Below are 18,264 nucleotides of genomic sequence, written 5' to 3'. Positions count from 1 at the left end.
CTCATATATAGAAAGAGTACCTTAGACAAAGCCAAAGCTATGGAAACAGGCTCTAAGTCGGTGGATGCTGCATATGTGAACCCTAGTTTCAGTAAGAAACCCAAGGACATGATTTTATAACCAGAAAATCTTTGAAATTACATATGAACATAGAGCTCTCTATATAGATACGACTGCAGGACTGAGGTCTCATTAGTGATGTGACACACTTATACCACTATCTGTCATAACATACCTTCTCTAAGGTAACAGCAGACAGTTCTGGTAGATAGTTCCAAGTCCTGCTTGTTAATGCATAAAAATCCAGTTTGGGGAGGAGAAGAGGGTGTGCACAGACCTTAGGTAGATGTTGACTGTTCAAAAAGAGTGGGTTTGTTTCCTGACATCATCTTGGATTGGGTGAGGTGCTGTTCAGATATTAGATTAATATTGTATTAGACTGCAGCGCTGGACTGCAGCACTTCAGAGAAGAAAAAAACTACTGTTGTTCTTTCATCAGACAAAGAGCATTGTTCTGAGCTCCTTCTGTCTTAGGACTGTTGCACAGGTGTTAGGATAAAGTCACAGATAGGATAAACACAGAAGGAAGACTAAGGTATACTAGGTGTTTGCAACCTGATTTGAAGTGTCTCCACTCCCTCTATATTATATAGTGAGAATCTATTATCTAAAAGGAGGAAAGCACTTTCTTCTTGCTGCCTTCAGTCAGAGGCAGATCCTGAATTGTCTGAAAAAGCTCGTTTCCCTGCAGAAAATTACTGTTGTCTCAGTTACAACAGGGAGCAGCCAGCAACAGCACCTGGTGTAGGTTTCTGGTACTACTTCTTCCACCCAGCTCAATCAGGTAAGAGAATGTTTTTCCCTCCTGGGGGTGACGATAGGAACATAAAGCCCCTACTCCAGCATGCACTCCACTTGCAGTAGTTGTTGGCTTGGGGATGACTCTTACAGGTCATTTCACAGAATTAAAGAATAGTTGAGGTGGTAAAAGACTGCTGCAGATTGTCTAGTACAAACCCTCTCCTCAAAGTAAGGTCACCCAGAGCTGTGTCCAGACAAGTTCTGAGTATCTCCAAGGAGGGAGAGGCTGCTCCACAACCTCTCGGGGCAACCTGTACCAGGGCTTGCCTCCTCTCACAGGAAAATGCTTCCTGTTTCAGTGGAACCTCCCATGTTTCAGTTTGTGCCCATTGCCTCTTGTCCTGGCACTGGGCACCACTGAGAAGTTCTTGGCTCCCTCTTCTTTACTATTCCCCCTACTCAGGGGGAAGACCCTTAACCATCTATGTGGTCCTTCTTTGGAGTCTCTCCAGTATGTTCCAGTCTTTTATACAGAGGAGCCCAGAGGTCCTCCAAATATTGGCAGTGCTTTGGCTAATGCAGCCCGGGAGGCTGGTGTCCTTCTTTGCCGAAAAGGTTCATTGCCAGCTCATGTTCAACTTGATGTTCATCAGGACCCTGAAGTCCTTTATTGCAAAGTTGCTTTCCAGCTGGCCTGCCCCCACCATACACCAATACCTGGGATTATTTCTCCCCCGGGGCAGGAATTGTTGAACTTCATGAAGTTCCTGTTGGCCCATTTCTCCATCCTGTCAAGGTCCCTCTGAATGGCAGCACAACTGTCTGATGCATCAACTACTCCTCCCAATTTTCTTATCACCTGCAAACTTGCAGAGGGTGCAGCCTCCTGTACCATTATGCAATTCATTAATGAAGTTATGGAACAATGTTGGGCCCAGTATCAGTACCTGGGGTACATTGCTACTGACTGGCCTCCAGGTGCACTTTGTTTCACTGATCCCAAGCCTTTGAGCCCAGCAGCTCCAACAGTTTTCAGTCCACTTCACTGTCCACTTTTCCAGCCCGCACTTCATCTGTCTGTAAATGCTACAGGGGGACAGTGTTAAAAGCATTACTAAATCAAGGTAAATAACATCCAGTGGCCTCCCCTCCTCCACCAAGCTGGTCATCTCATCTTAGAAGGTGAGGTGAGGTGTGGTGAGGCTCGCTGCACATGATCTTTGGATTTCCTGCCCCAATCTATGGCACACGCAGACAGCATCTCTAAGTTACTCTCAGGTCACCTGTCCCTGCTTCCATCTTCTATGTGCGTCCTTTTTAAGTCTCAGTTTTGTTAGGACCTCCTTCTTCACCCGTGCAGGCCTACTGCCATCTTGGTTTCCTGCAGATTGGGATGAGCCGTTCCTGAGCTTGGAGGAAATTATCCCTGAAAGTCATCCAGCTCTACTGGACCCCTCTTCTCTCTAGGATGGCCTCCCATGGGATTCTTCCAAGCAGATCTCTGAACAAGCCAAAGTCTGCTCTCCTGAAGTTCAGGATTATGGTCCTGCTTTCCGCCCTGCTCCCTCATTTTAGGATCCTGAACCTCACCGTCTCATGGTCCCAAAGCTGTCCCCAGCTTTCACGTCATGACCAGTTGTTTTTTGTTCGTAAGTATCTCCCCTCATTAGCTTTTCAGTCACCTGTGTTAGAAAGTTATCATCAGCACACTCCAGAAACCTGCTGGTTTCCCCCTCCAGGAGATATCAGGGTGGTTGAAGTCCCCCACAAGGACCAGGACCTGCAAATATGAGACTTTTTCCAGTTGCCTGAAGGTCTCATCTACCTTTTCCTCCTGATCAGTAGATCTATAGCAAGCACCTACAGCAACATCATTCACTTTGGTCTGCCCATTAATCTTGACTCGTGATCTCTCAGCTGGCTCATGGCCCATCCCTCGGCAGCACTCCATGCATTCTCCTTGCTCTTCCACAAAAAGGGCAAAGAGCCTTCTTCAAGGCACCAAAAAAAGTCAGAAAAATAATCAAACTCTGAGGTAATGGCTGAAGTCCTTGCTGCGTATTCAGGGCTGCCCAAGGCACACAGACACCCAGCTGTGTTATGCTGAACGTACTGAACAGAGGTAAATATACACGTTGTCAACACATTGGTTTACTCTCAACAGCACAGAGCTGCTCTACATCCCTAAAAACAAACGCTAACACACGAAGGCAAGTCATCTGTTGTAACTAGGAGATTGATGGGCAGTGAAATAAATACATAGGAGAAAAACGACCATTTCCAATAAAATAAGGGGACTTGCATGTATATATTTATAGAAGAAAAAGTTGTTTATGCCTGAAGTTCTGTGCAAGACATTCTCTAAACAAGGAAAAGTTACAGTGTAGGAAGAATAATTTAATATTAAGCACTGCAAATACTGTCACAAAACTTGGTATACAAATCTCTATTTGTTGTTCTAAGCACTCTCCTCCAAACACTCCTAAACACCCTCCAGGCTGTGTCTGTAACACACCAAATTTGTGTTGGTGTGAAGGGAGAGACACTATTAAGAGAATACATACTCACTGACTCCCCAAAGTCTTTTGCAGTTGCATAGAGTCATAGCAACACAGAATGGTTTAGGTTGGAAGGGACCTTGAAGATTACCTGGTTCCACCCCCCCTGCCATGGGCAGGGACACCTCCCACTAGACCAGGTTGCTCAAAGCCCCATCCAACCTGGCCTTGAACACCTCCAGGGACAGAGCTTCCACAACTTCTCTGGGCAAGCTGTGCCAGTGCCTCACCACCCTCACAATGAAAAATTTCTTCCTAATATCAAATCTAAATCTCCCCTCTTTCGGTTTAAAGCCATTCCCCTCCTCCTATCGCTACATGCCCTAGTAAAAAGTCCTTCCCCAGCTCTCCTGTAGGCCCCCTTTAGGGACTGGAGGGCCGCAATAAGATGTCCCTGGAGCCTTCTCTTCTCCAGGCTGAACAGCCCCAACTCTTTCAGCCTCTCCTCACAGGAGAGGTGCTCCAGCCCTCGGATCATCCTCGTGGCTCTCCTCTGGACACGGTCCAGCAGGTCCATGTCCTTCTTCTGTTGGGGACTCCACAGCTGGATGCAGTACTCCAAGAGGGGTCTCACGAGAGTGGAGTAGAGGGGCAGAAACACCTCCTTTGACCTGCTGGCTACACTTCTGATGCAGCCCAGGACACAGTTGGCTTTCTGGGCTGCGATCATGCATTGCTGGCTCATGTTGAGTTTCTCGTCAGTCAGCACCCTCAAGTCCTTCTCAGGGCTGCTCTCCAGCCGTTCCCCACCAAGCCTGTATTTGTGCTTGGGATTGCCCCAACCCAGATGTAGGACCTTGCACTTACTGAACTTCATGAGGTTGGCATGGGCCCACCTCTCCAGCCTGTCCACGTCCCTCTGGATGGCATCCTTCCCATCCAGCATGTCTGCCTTGCCACACAGCTTGGTATCATCAGCAAACTTGCTGAGGGTGCACTTGACCCCATTGTCCATGTCGCCAACAAAGACTTTGAACAGTACAGGTCCCAGTACTGACCCCTGAGGAACGCCACTCGTCACTGCTCTCCACTTGGACATCGAGCTGTTGAGCGCAGCTCTTTGAGTGTGACCGTCCAGCCAGTTCTTTATCCACCGAGTGGTCCATTTGTCGAATCCATGTCTTTTCAATTCAGAGACCAGGATATCGTGCAAGACTCAATTAGAAATAGGTATTATAGAGATAAATGTTTTGTGGGTTTTTTTTTTTGTTTTGTTTTTTTTTTTTTGTGTAGAACTCTGTTTATCAGACATTACTTGGGGATCTGGAGGAGTTCTGCTTGTATAGAGGTGGAAATATTGGATCCATGGCTAGTAAAATCAACTCAGGTGACAAATGTGGTAAATTACTGTCAGCTATGGGAAAATGAAAATGGGAATATCAGTGGCTGTCTGGCTCAGAGAGCAAGGTGATAGACTATTCTACTTGAGCATTGCAGATAATCTGATTTTCATCTCTGCTAAAGAGAAGCAAGAAGAATCCTACAGAAATACTAAAATTACAGATAACCTCCTATATGATTTTTTATCTAAATCTTCCTGAAGTATGTAATAGAATTAAAAGCTAAATTGTGTCAATAACCTCCTGAGTAACTGATGACTTTTTGCTTTAGGCATACATATCTTCCTTTCTTATTCAGCTTGAATAACAGCAGTTTGAGCTCCAGGAGAAACAGGCTGTTTAAACTTAATTTCTACAGACTCCTTCCATTATACATATTTATATTTCTGTCAGTTAATCCATAAAATCTCTGCACTCAGGAGCATTCCTAATGTTTGATTAAAACCATGACATATCTATATATAACTTCTTATTAATGTTGCTAAATATGCCTTCATAATATCTAAAATGAAAATAAGCACGAAGTGCCAATACTTCTTGGTCCTACAGAAGCATAAAGGTAGAAAAAATCCTAATTCTATATATTTTAAGCTCTAAAGCTGTAATCCTGCAAAGGTGCAGGAGCAGAAGGGAAGCCAGGGTAACTGAATATAGTCGTGGCTATCAAGGGCAAGAATATCCCATGATCTCTTGAATACTCATGGAATTGATGGAAGATGCATACACTATTCTGCAGACTGTTGCAATCTGTTCTTGGGTTTTGTTTTTTTTTTTTTTGTTTTGTTTTTTTTTTATTTTTCCAAACATTTTCCATAATGAAAAATAGTCTGAAACTTAACAGAGGTATTTTCAGCTGAAGTAACTACTGGATTGCTACAGCCAAAAGAGCAGCAGGAACAATAAGCAATAACAGCGTACTGAATCCTGGGAAGTCTGTGGAGGAGTGGGATTCAAAGGAACCAAACAAAATCCAAAACAAACTCTGTATTAAAAACAGCCATGAAAAGGAACATAAATACACCTCTCATTCTCTCTTACATGAATCGCTTTTCCATTGTAAGGGGATATGCTTCTATTTGTATCCCAATGTACAGCCAGAATTGTATTAAAAAATCCCAAACCCCTCTTTTCTCTGTAGTGTTATATGAGAACTCTAAAAAAGTTATGCTCTTTTCTGGATATCTCTTTTCTTTCTCCCACTGTTATATTCGAGTCCAGGGAACATAACTAAGCTAGTGACTTAGGCAAAGTTCCTGTTTTAAGTTATTTGCAGCTGAAAGTGTTAATCCTGCGTTGGTTAAATATGATCTTAACTTCATCTGTCAGTTGGAAAAGTCCATGCAATATGATCTATAAACCCTGTTAAATGGCAGCAATTAACTAACACTTCAAGATGCCAGACAGGGAGGCCTGTTCTGCCATACCCACAAGAAATATCGCAAGCAGGCAAAACAGCAAACCGACTGTTAGCAATTAGTAAGGGAAGAACAGAAAGTATAGCAGTGTATGTTGTCATGCCTCCACTTGGCATGGTGAGCTGAAATGTTAGCAATTCTATTTCCTCCATCTTACAAGGCTAAAACAGAACTGAAAAATTGTCTAGAAAGAGGTTGCAGAAAGTTTAAAGTTAAAAATTATTGTACGTATTTTGAACAAATAAATAGGCAAGGGCTCTTCGAGCACCCCTGGATAAGAGTGGGAGTTGACTGTGTCTTTAAAATCATGAATGCCATTGAAAGGACTTTCATTATCACCACATATACCAAACAGTTAGTCCTTTATGAGCTTATATCTAAACTAGCTGTGAGTATACATGTGGAACTGATGCAGTCAGCACTGATGGCTACAGTCCCCGATGGTCCTAAGTCACTGAGGCTGAGTTGGCCAATCCTCAAAGCTCTTTGATGTGCGAAGGCAGAACTGAAGTGGGCTGTGTTCCCCATTTTGTCTCACCCATCCTTGAAGATTTATGCTTTTCTGCCTCATTCACCAAACAAAAGGGGGTGATATGATCTGTTCTAGATATTTTGTTTTTGGGATCAGGCCTTGTACTGGTTTTGCTTATTTTGCAAGAATTCTGGTTCCATTAGACACCCTTCCTGCCTGCTCTGTGTCCTTAGTTCTCACCTTGCAGATGTTACTACCTACACGTATTTTTCTGTGCATCCCATTTCTGAAGCCATATCTCAATTCACCATTTGCATTTTGCAGTTATGGCTATTATTTATATTTTCACTTACCCGTGTGACAAAATATATTTGTGGCCTTACAGTGTTACAGTATACTTTTATGATGCTGCAGCTGATGGCATTTTAGTGTGCTTACAAATGGGTTTAAGGCAAGCAAGTGTTAATGAGAACTTGCTCTGTGTGCATCTATCCTATGGCTGCAAGAGGAATCTGCTTGAGCTGCAGGTTAACTAGTGGATAGCACATTCATAGCCAACAAAAGATGGTGATTTTTCATAAAACTTGTGAACCTCTTTGCCATAAGAATTTCTTACTGCTGAAACTGTAATTAAAAAGAGTAAGCTAGTTCATAAATCAAAAAATTATCAAAGGGTATCGACCACAAAGAGATGACATTTGAGATTTATTGCCAAGAACGGATATACGAAAATATGTGACACATCTGCACAGAGTTGGCAGATATGCCACAGGACCTATAGGAGACCTGCGCCCTCCTGGAGCAGCATCTGGGTGCCCAGCAAGATGCGCGCAGGGATATGAAATACCAGCAGGGACCTAATCCCATCCCAATCTGTCTCAAAAGCATGTGAGAGACTGTTGGAGGCTACAGACCTGTCACAGAGTCAGACAGATGGACCTTCAGTCTAACTCAGTCCTACTGTTTTTATGTAATGTGAACCTTGACAGGGAATGAAGAGTGAAGATCTCTGGGGCATGGACTGAGGTTAGTCTCAAGGGACATTAGCGTTACAGCTATGTGTGGTCTAAATTCAGGCAAAATCAATGATAGGGGAAATGTGGTGAAGTTGTTGGCTGAGGGACGGATATGTATCATTAGAAGCTGAAATATATATGACTGTCAGGTTACAGACCTAAGGGATGCACTGTAAATTACAAATGGGAAACCTGAGACCATCAGCCACAGCTCGGCCTGTGGTCTCGAGCAGCAGGATGGCCGAGTCCTGCTGTGCCCCACGAGCAGCACGTCGCTCCTTCGCGGCATGCTCCTTGTCACTGCATCTCGAAAAAAGGACCCGAGCAGCATAGCTGGTGCTAAGCCTGTGGAGAGGGGAAGAGCTCAGGAGCAGCCCTGGAAAAGGAACAGCCTGTATTTAGTCATCAGCTTGTAGAAGAGGCAGAAATGAAGAAGATTGCTCTTTGACTGAAGCTACCCAAAGAGAGGTAGGGCTGATATCAAGCTGTGACTGAAGTGATTTGCTTAAGGATTTTTAACTGGGTTGTGAATGACTGCAATTTCTCTGAAAGAAGAAAGGGCATTCAAGGCCCTTTTGCTGGTTGTGTGTGTTTTCTCATTTCGTCTTTAATATCTCCAGAAGAAAACAGCTTCCCCACTAATCCGTGAGAGGGAAGAGTCTGCGGTTTTGACTGGTCCTGTCAGTCTGAATAAAAGACCAAATTTCTGGTGAGTACCGAGACCCGATATACGCATGGAAAGAGCGGAGACCATCAGTCCTACAACAGCAGAATACAAATTAATGTGTAGATCAGATTTCTAATGACGGTCAAAGATTTTTATGATCAACAAAATTGTGGGCAATCTGCATAAATGGCAGCTGATCTTGTGGATGTCAGTGCAAATACAGAACAGCGCAGCTGTGGTTAGTAGACTCCCCCTGCTTCACAAAGCAAAATAAAGGCAAAAAAAATTCAGGTCCAAGTGTATTGCAACGGATTCCTCTCACATCAGAGTCAAAGACTCGTTCAATCCTTCCATAACGTGTTACAAACTAACTGAACTGATTATTACCTTCCTTCCTTTCTCTAACAGTTAGAGTTAAACCCCTTCATTTCAGTGCTGGTATTTTTATTGTACAAGTCTACCTGGCACTGTTCCAGTGTACAAAATGGAAATAACAGCAAGCCTGAAATAATAAGAATAAGAATAATTCAAGAATAAACTTCTCTTAAATAGAATACTTATCACCTTATATTCTGGTAATGGACTTGCCGTGATACTGACGTTGTCAGTTGAAAGACAGATGTGAGTACAAGAAGAATATAGACCGAGGGGGATTTTACAATGTAACGAGAAACCCCTTACGTATGATCTGAAAGGAAGAAAACGTTATGGGCCCTGGGTTCGATACAGTTGGCTGGAATTTGTTCTTAGTTACATCAGTTTAAATGCAATCTATTCACCTTAAAACCATGTCAGTAAATAGAATCAGGATCTTTTCCGTTTTGTCTGTGTACTTTGTAACTGTCTACAGGAAATGAACCCCAGACATGAGTATCAGAATCTCTTTTGGTAGAAATTATGGCCAGGTGAGCAATGGCTCTGCCATTCCCTTTGGATCTAGCTTTTGTTGATATCAGTGGTAGGACTGTTGTGGCCACTGGGGGGAATAAGATTGAGATTTAAATTGCTGCAATCCAAATTCTTATAGAACAAGTATCGGCACATAAATTATACTGTAACAGTCACAGCTGTTCTTAAAATCAGATGCATTTCTGTGGGAAAACTAAGCAGCTAAATATATGATGCTGATATGGTAACAGAAGGTCTTACGTCCACAGGATTAGCGATGATGCATAACTAAGGTCTGTGGCCAAGAGCGGTAATGACATATCCTTATCCAATCTGAAGGAAAGTCAGTTTTTTCTGAAAACAAAGGAAGTACGTTTCCAAAAAGTCTTTGTTTCCAAATAGACTGATAGGAGCGTTTGCAGCACCCTTTCAGGCAAATTGGTGCAGACTTCTGGGAACTCTCCCTTCACTTGCTCTGTCTACAAGCCTTCAGGTGAGTTAGCTCGAAAAGGAGGCAAGCGCTCATCAAACCGTTCAGAAGTTCAGAAAGGGAGACTGAAACAGAATGACGCTCACTCTGTATATGATCTGATCTATTCACTGACACATCCTGTGCTACTAGATTACAACATCTGTTTGTCCAACCTGGCAGTGACAGTCAACACTCACAATATGCTCTAAGGTCCAGGCAAAAGCGGTCTTGCTTTGTCACTATGAATGCTTTATTCTAATACAAGTTACAGTTGCATAGTACTTTTTATGGGCCCTGATTAGCAAAGTATCTAAGAGATTTTACACAATGGGGTGGTGGGATCGCTAGACAAATAGCTGTAGAGGTTAACACCTCTAGCTGCTACTCATGTCTGGTGCTGTAGGCTGTCACACAAAAGATGGATTCACAAATTAACGTCTCTAATGCTTCAGAGCTGTGAAAAAGAAAGCTGCCTCTTGACCTCTAATGAAACGAGTCAGTAACCTGAAACATGCGGTTACTCAGGAGGCACAAACTGCCTATTCCATTTGGATGGAAAAAGAAAACCAGTTTTATTTACAGAGCAGTACCTCTTGACTCTTCTAGCGTTACTTTTTTTCAGAAGGATTCAGCCAAATTTCACGTTCCTCTTTGGGATGCATGAAATCATCCAGATCTAATTAGCTATTCACATCCTGAATCAACTGATATCAGAATGACTGAATATTAGGAGAAAAAATAGACTGAAATTACAGCAATGAAAACCCAATTTAATGAAGATGAGAATCAGAGTCATTGTTCATTGTTGTCATATCTGAATTCTGTACTTTGGAGACAGAATCATTGCCAGATGCTAAGCGTAAAATTGTGACATAATGCAATTATGTATGCTTCATCTCTATCTCGTCAATAGCTTTTCCCATAGACTCACAGGAATTAAAGATGGGAAAGAATATGCATGCCAAACTGACCACTCGGCAATGTGAGTTTCTCCCTTGCAGACTATTAATAACTGCTTTATCCATTGCAATTTATACTCTTTCTTCTAATTTCATAGGCCTTTGTGGATGGGTAATGAAAAGGTGTATGTGTTCTTCTCCAACCAATTGGTAGGTGTTTTACTTTGGTCAGTCTTGGGGGACCATCAGCATAAAAATGTTTAATGGTCTAATTAGAAAATCTCTGCCCAGTATCGCCCTACATATGAATTTTGTAATTTGTTACAAAACACATGAGTCCACTCATGGTGCTTCTCTAATTAGTTAGTGACTCATTCACATAAACATCTATATGCAATATTATGTTGTAAAGGGCATGCATTTCCACATGTCAGTGTGGGAGATGGTCCAAGCAGATTGCATCCTGCTACTGCAACCCCTCCTGACCATCTCTAGCAGCTGTACACACTCCATTTTACAGTTTCAATGGGTCAAGATGAAATATAAATGTGTTCGGCACTGAAATTTTTGTTGTATATCTTTTCTGCTGAATCACAGAACGCAGACAGTTTTCATGGCAGCATTTGGACTTCAAGACAGATCTCAACAGTTACACTGAAATGGATTTGGACTGGCATTGGAAGCCAGGAGCTCACATCATCTTCAACATTGTAAGCACTCCTTCCAAAGACCATAGTTTTCAACTATGAAAAAAAGAAGTGTTTTCTGTCTCCTGCTATGTTATTTTCCTTAAATGCCAGATGTTGAATGATTCCTGTGCCAGTGGCTAATTTCATTCAAATGAATGCAAAAGAGGAAATGTGGGGTGTTTGGGGGTGTTAGGAATGTGTTTCCTGTGACAAGGAGTCTTTTCTTGAAAAATCCCTGACCTTAATGGTGAGAGGGAACGGAAGGGAAAGGCTTCAGCTTGAAGAGGATTTTTGGATTCTTCTTGAAAGCAAGTAGGAAAACGTCATTGATATAACAGAAATGTTTCTCCTCTGCAGGAAGCTACAAGTTCTCACCTTGGGCTAAGCCAGTGCTGGTTGAATTCACACCAGCAAAAGTGGATGCTGTAATGTGGTCTCATTCAAAGGAGAAGCCAGCTCCAACACCAACAGCTGGTGTTCATCTGGAGAATATTTTAATGAATAGATCAAAAGGTGCAGTCACCTGAGATTGGACTGAGAAAATGATTGGACTGAAAAGAGTTTGAAGAGCCAAGAGCAGTGAAAGGAGAAAATCTGGACGTTTCAGACTACGTGCTCCAGTGAAAGCTGGAGGCCCAGGGACAACCAAGTCCTGGATGGGTTGAAACTTGGCAAGGCAAGAGGGAGCAGGTCTAGAGAGCAGCCTTTCCAAGGAGGAGCTCAGGGCTGGTAACTAGCTTCTCCTCTGCCCTTCCTTGTGCACACAGATGAGCATATTTTGGAGGGAGGGTTCTACCAGCTGAAGTTTTTACAAAGTTTTTTTTTTAATGATTTGCTAATTTCTACTAAAGTTACTAATTTTTTAAACTTCATATTTAGGTCATTTTTACTCTCTTCCACTGGCACAATTAATTCTTCTCCATTTATGTAAATCCTGAGATATTGCACTGTTTTGATGGGAACCGATTTACTCCCTGACTTGAATCCTGACCTCATCTGGGCTGATCAGATGTGCTTGCTACAATTCTAAGAATACATTCAGAAATATGGATCTTACAGGTAAAATTTCATATGCAGTAATTAACTTTCTCCATCCATTTTGGTATTATGGGCTAAATTCTGTTTCCAAAGGCATTACCTGGGCCAAGATAAGCTTCAAGTATATTTGATATCCAGTAAAAATACAGTATATCTGGACTAAAAAAAGAAAATAAATGATTTTTTATTTTATTTAAAGGGGACATAAATTCCTCATGGAAGCACTTTAAGAGAGGGAGGCTGGTACTCTCCATTCTACCAGGAAGATGACTTTGAACCTTAAACTTTCGCTGCATTTAAAATTCAGTAGTCGGAAAATAAGCTCCTTCATTTAGCCTTCCAGGGTCAGTTGTTTTACTCTGAGCTTTAGGAATAAGTCTTCTCTGACATAAGCCTCAAACTTATTTCTATGTAAAATACAAAAGTCAGGATTTTTGGTTGACTGGTCAACCAAATAAAGAAGTTGTAAACTGACTTTATAGAAAGACTAAGGAAAATCAAATTAAAGCTTTATTAGTAGTTTGCTTTGGGAATAAACAATGCGTGATTTTTCTCAGTAGCCTTATTTAGCACACAAATGTAGTTGAATTGCAATTGACTAATTGCACTGACTAATTTCTGTAGAGTATGAAAGGTTCCACTTGCCAAACTGTATCCTGTGTGCGTTTATGCATATTTTAAGCAAAAATTCTCAAGAAACATCACAACACCCCCAAAGTGAATCTGTTACTATTAAACTGTTCTTACACTTCATCCTATTCTAGATGACTTACAATTTTTTTAAAATCAGGAGAGCGGTAATAAAGCTTTACGATCGGTATTTGCCAAACTTATTGATAGTGGTGCCTCAACAGGGATTCTACAGTGTCTTTTAGTTTTCATTATGTGGGTAAGGGAGCAGTAAAATTGCATCTGGAAACTATTTCACTTCAAATTTAAACTAAGGGACTTAGGAAACGGAGTAGACACCACAGTAAAGGAAGAAACCCAAAAGTAGTAAAGAGAAAAACCAGAAATCATTGCGATAATGTATATTTTGCCTTTCAGATCACCTTTTATTTAGAAAGGTAATGATATTGGAATACAGGTTTAATTTTGTCAAAATCAGTGGATTGATTCCTTCCGCATTATATGTCCCCAAAAGTCATTATAAAAATGCATAGAGAGGGCAAAGATTGTTCCTCTTTGCGGGACAATGGACTTTTGCAGCTGAGTCTTAAGCCTAGATGGATCCTTATCTGTTGTCAAAATTCACATGAACACCACATATTATTAACTGGGGTGGAAAATCAGGAGAGAAGGGTGAAAGATATGACTGATGACGTTAAAGCTGGATGGGAGAAATCTCTTTGTTACTTTGCATGAGTGTAGGAATAGCTGGGATCATTGCCTTTGAAAATGGACTGGAAAGGAAGACAACATACTTCGCTTTGCATCTGCTTATTTGTTTTTTCTCCTGAAGAAAACACTGTTAGGAAATCTCAAGCAGCTTTCAAAGTGCACAGCTGGCAGGGGCAACATCTACTGACATGGATTTGTGCTCATGCACTTGACCATTTCATGAGGAAATCTGCAATAAACATAGAGTTTTGCAGGTGTAAGGTTTGTGTGATTCACCCATTGTATAAATCTCTTCAGCTGCTTCATAACTACGGATGATAAAAAATGCACACCCACTGTTTTAGAATTAGGAATTAGATGCACAACCGGAATGTTGTACTTGTACAACATTGTACTTGGAATTAGATGTGCAACTGAAAGGATGTGAAATGCCAAATATGCAGTGGAAAAGATTATGAAGCGATAAGATTCTTTCAGACAATTGTTCAAAGGAACTTAGTCATGTGTTTGGATTCTGTTAGCATTAAGGGCACTCTGTGTTTCGCTGAATGGAAGTTGAAAATACGGGTCTTCACTCCTCTGGTTCATATGGGTCTATGAGGTGAATTGGAAATTCTAGCTAAGAGCTGGAACATACTATGATGAGGCCATGAAAAGAAAAGGTCTTCTAATCCCAGTGAAATAATTTTGTATCATAGATGACTTGGGAGCTCTGTTTCTTATTCACATCTGTTACAGTTATATCCTGTACTTCACAAATCTTTCAGGGGAAAGAATGACATAATCAAATACCTTTTTTATTCTTTTTTTTTTTTTTTTTTTTTCCGAGAAAGACCATAACATGAAATTCCCAATCAGTTTTTTGGAAACCTAAGTAGATTAGGTGAATTCTCAAAGGACAGGACACAAAGACTGAAAGCAGATGTAAACACAGAATGAACTAAAATAAACTAAACACTGGAACCCTGCAAAGTGATTTGTCACCATCCTGTTTCCAAAAGCAAGTATTTACAAAAAGACTCCTTGGCAACAAGAAGAAAATACTGAAAATTAAGGATAGCTTTTTGAACCATCAATTATGTGCATGAGAGATAATGCATCATATTAAGGATGCAATCTGGACATCTATCCAGATTTGTCTTTTTCCTTGGTCTTTTCCTGCAGCATTTTTGTTGCAATGCAAAGAGAAAGCAGATATGTTCTTTTCCAAAAAGAACGTGGAAAAAAAAGGAGAAGAGAACGAAGTCGGAGCCTACTTATGCATTGCCAATGGTTTGAATGGGCAGGGAAGCAATCTGCACCACAAAAATAACCAGCAAAATGAATTTAAATGAGAGGGAGAAAATTGTGGCCTTAGGTCAGAATGAAGTGCACCAGTGTAATTTTAGAGAAACCCTTCCTGTATTTCTCTCTGCCTGATCTCTTCTGTCTGGGCTCCTTGTCATGAATATTCTGTTGTTCCGCTGATGATATTGTTGTGTACTTGTTCAGCTCAAACAGCTGAAAACAGACCTGCAGCGATATCGGACTCGAAAGACGCGGGAACGTCTCTGAGAGGCTAAACCAAAGGTCTATCATGGCATAAGAGAGTCCCTGTAGAAGAGTCTAAGCGTATACCGGGCTTTGCTCAGTGCTCTCAAAAGAGCATTGGGTCTATCCAGCTGCACTGGGGCCATGCAGCTGTAACAGAGCTTCCAGCAGTGCGCTGCGGAAAGTGCATTACAGTCACAGAGGACATTTTGCATATATTCCCTTTGTTGTACGGATGTAGAGACTGGGGCACATGCAGAGGTGTTAGAGTGAGAAAGGCTCTTACGAGCTTGCCGTGAGTGACTTGCAGCTCCTACCTTTATTTAATTCAAAGAGGCCGAATCCTGAGCTAAATTAAATGCTTAATAGGATGCTTGTTACAAGGTCAATATTTGTGCTTGTCATGTGAGATTCAACTTCATAAAAGATGGTGAATGAAGCCTATGTATTTCTTGTTTCTTCTTTTGAACTTATTTTTGGCTGTTCTCATAAATGCAGATAGTTATGCCAATCTTACAAGCCTTGATTTTGTTTGATGCTTGTTTGATGTTTGATGCTCATCCTCGTTGCACTAGATGACTGTCCTGGTTTGAGGTAAAACAGAACCAATTTTGTTCAGTAACTTCGCTTCTTAGCTGGGCCTCTTCTAACTACTGAAATTAACAGTGTATTGTGCAGACAGTGTTCAGTCTCTCAGAGTGATAAGACCAATTGTTTATACCTGATGCCCAGGCATGGTGTGCAGAGCGGCTCCTGCTTATACTTATTGCTATAACCCCCAGGGCCAACCGACTTTGTTATTTGCCCCATTGGAGGGTTGGAAGTGGAAAAGTATAGTGGGGTCCTACCTGCAGGGAGGAGCGGACAGGACAGGTGACCCAAAACTAACCAACAGGGTCTTCCATCCCATCTGCCTCATGCTCAGTATAAAAGCTGAGGGATCAAAGGGTCGCTCGCTCTTCCTTCAATGGCCGACATCTGAGGAGGCCTCTGTTCATCTGCCTGTGATCCTGATCCGGAATCCAGATACGGAATCCAGATCCCGTCTGTCACTAAGTCCAGTCTGGGACTGCCCCAGTGCCAGCCGGTGATGTGATTGTCATCTCAGGAGCTTGATATGGTTTTGTATATATTTTTCATTAATTCTTTTTATTTTATTATTAATATTTCATTAAAGTAGTTTAGTTTCTTCTAAACTCATAAGTCTCTTTTTCCTCCTCTGCCTCTCTCTTTGAAGAGGTGTAGAGGGGAGCATCTGTTGGTCCCATCTGGGGTCCCTCAGGTCCCCAGTAGTGGATTTTGGCCTAAACCACGACAATGACCAATTTACTTGTTTGATTGCTTACAGCCCAATTTCCAGAGCTTAATGGCTTTTCAATCTTTTTGTCCCCAGAACTAATAGAAAAGTAGATAAGAAGATATTATTTAGATGTCTGCATTTTTAAATGAATGCTGGAATAAAGAGTATTGTAGGTCCAACCTATCATTATTATTTGCCATAAACTTTGCTATTTGTCATATTACTGCAGTGTTTGGCTAATACGGGAGTCCCAATGTGTGATCCCTTTACAAATACGCAGTGAAAGGCACGCCGAGTACCTTTACATACTAAATCACCACGTCAGAGGTAAAGTAGTGGGGACTGGATCCAATAGATGTATCTACTGTAAAATGAAAGAAGGTCATGGCTGAAATTAAAATATTGCTTAACTGTTAATTCCCTTTTTTAACGGTTAACTCTCTGCTCATGTTTTAAGCCATTTTGTTTACATCCCTTGAATACAAGGCTTTGGGGAATATTCAGACTGGTCACAAAAAAGTGATATGGACAAGAGTGCACCACTTGTGGTTCCTTTGCTCCTCGACACTGGCCTTCAGCTTTATCTCAGCAAGCTTTGCACCCTGAAGCACCCCTGCATGTCCTCATGCTATCCCCTCCAGGGACAGCAACGCATCCCCTCACTTTGCTATTAAAAATCACCGTGTTGGGCTGCAGCACAGCCCCCACATTCGTCAAGTATGAAAAACCACTCCACATAAGAGGACTATTTCTTTGGGTTGCAAAAGTTTGGGACACATTTCTGATGCTGAGGACAGGCTACATTCCAAACTGGTGGGAATTGTTTAGGCAGTGCCATGGGAGTCCCATGCCAGGGACTGCTCTAGCAACTGAACAGTGCAGACAATTTCATTCTGGGGCTAAGGTTCATTATTTGACATTATTTAATCTACCAGTGTAGGAATGGCCGGGGGATGACCTGGACCCAGCTCGCTGCTCCGCAACATGGCTGCAGCCAGGCCATGTCACGAAGGCTCAGGCTCCTGGTCTTGTTCTGTTTAATGGTATAGAGGTAGCTTTCCAGCTCTGCCACTTGATGATTCTGGACACCTTTCAACTGACTTCAAATTAGAAGGCATATGTTTATCATCTGCCTTACTGCCTCTGTGTTCCAGGTCTGAATTACCCACGTTCAAGTCTTTCTACCATCGCAAGATATCCTGAATCACTCACGATTTCCCTGGGTTTCTACTTCAGAGTTGAACTCTCCCTCACATTAGCAAAGGCATTTCAGTCCATCGTGATGTTACTTCACTGCACCCTTTTCGTGTTGATCTGTGCCTGTTAACTGTCACGTGTCAGAAGTTTGACTGGAGACCAAGGGAATTCACACCAGTGTATTCCTGGTGGATTTACATCTACATGTTCGGTAACTGTTGGTTCTAGAACAGCTTTTCTATATCTGTAAGTTGTTTATATTTTATAGGATGCAATTTGTATGGTAGTCCAGTGTTTGTAACAACTCGGCTTCATGAAACTGCGTGCTCATTAATGCAATTGCTATACTGGGAGATATTCTACACAGCCCATTTCATACTGATGGGTTTCTTTTGATCTCATTTTGTATTAATGACCATTACTTTCTCTCCTCTCAATTTTTCTCAATCCTTAAATTCCCCAGTGCCCCAAATGTGTTAGTTATACTTGGTACTTTAGTGCTGGTGTGGAGATGTAAACTCCACCGGAAAAATTGGGTTTGGGTGACATGGGTATTGCGCTAGCCAGATAAAACAATTTGGTAAATATTTGTGCTATTCTGATGTTCATTTATTTATGTCCTTAATTTTATAGGTTCATCC

This window comes from Vanellus vanellus (genome assembly GCF_965231255.1).
Source record: "Vanellus vanellus genome assembly, chromosome: 1".
Taxonomy (NCBI): Eukaryota; Metazoa; Chordata; class Aves; order Charadriiformes; family Charadriidae; genus Vanellus; species Vanellus vanellus.
The sequence above is the reverse complement of the archived record's forward strand: the minus strand, read 5'-3'. Positions refer to the sequence as shown.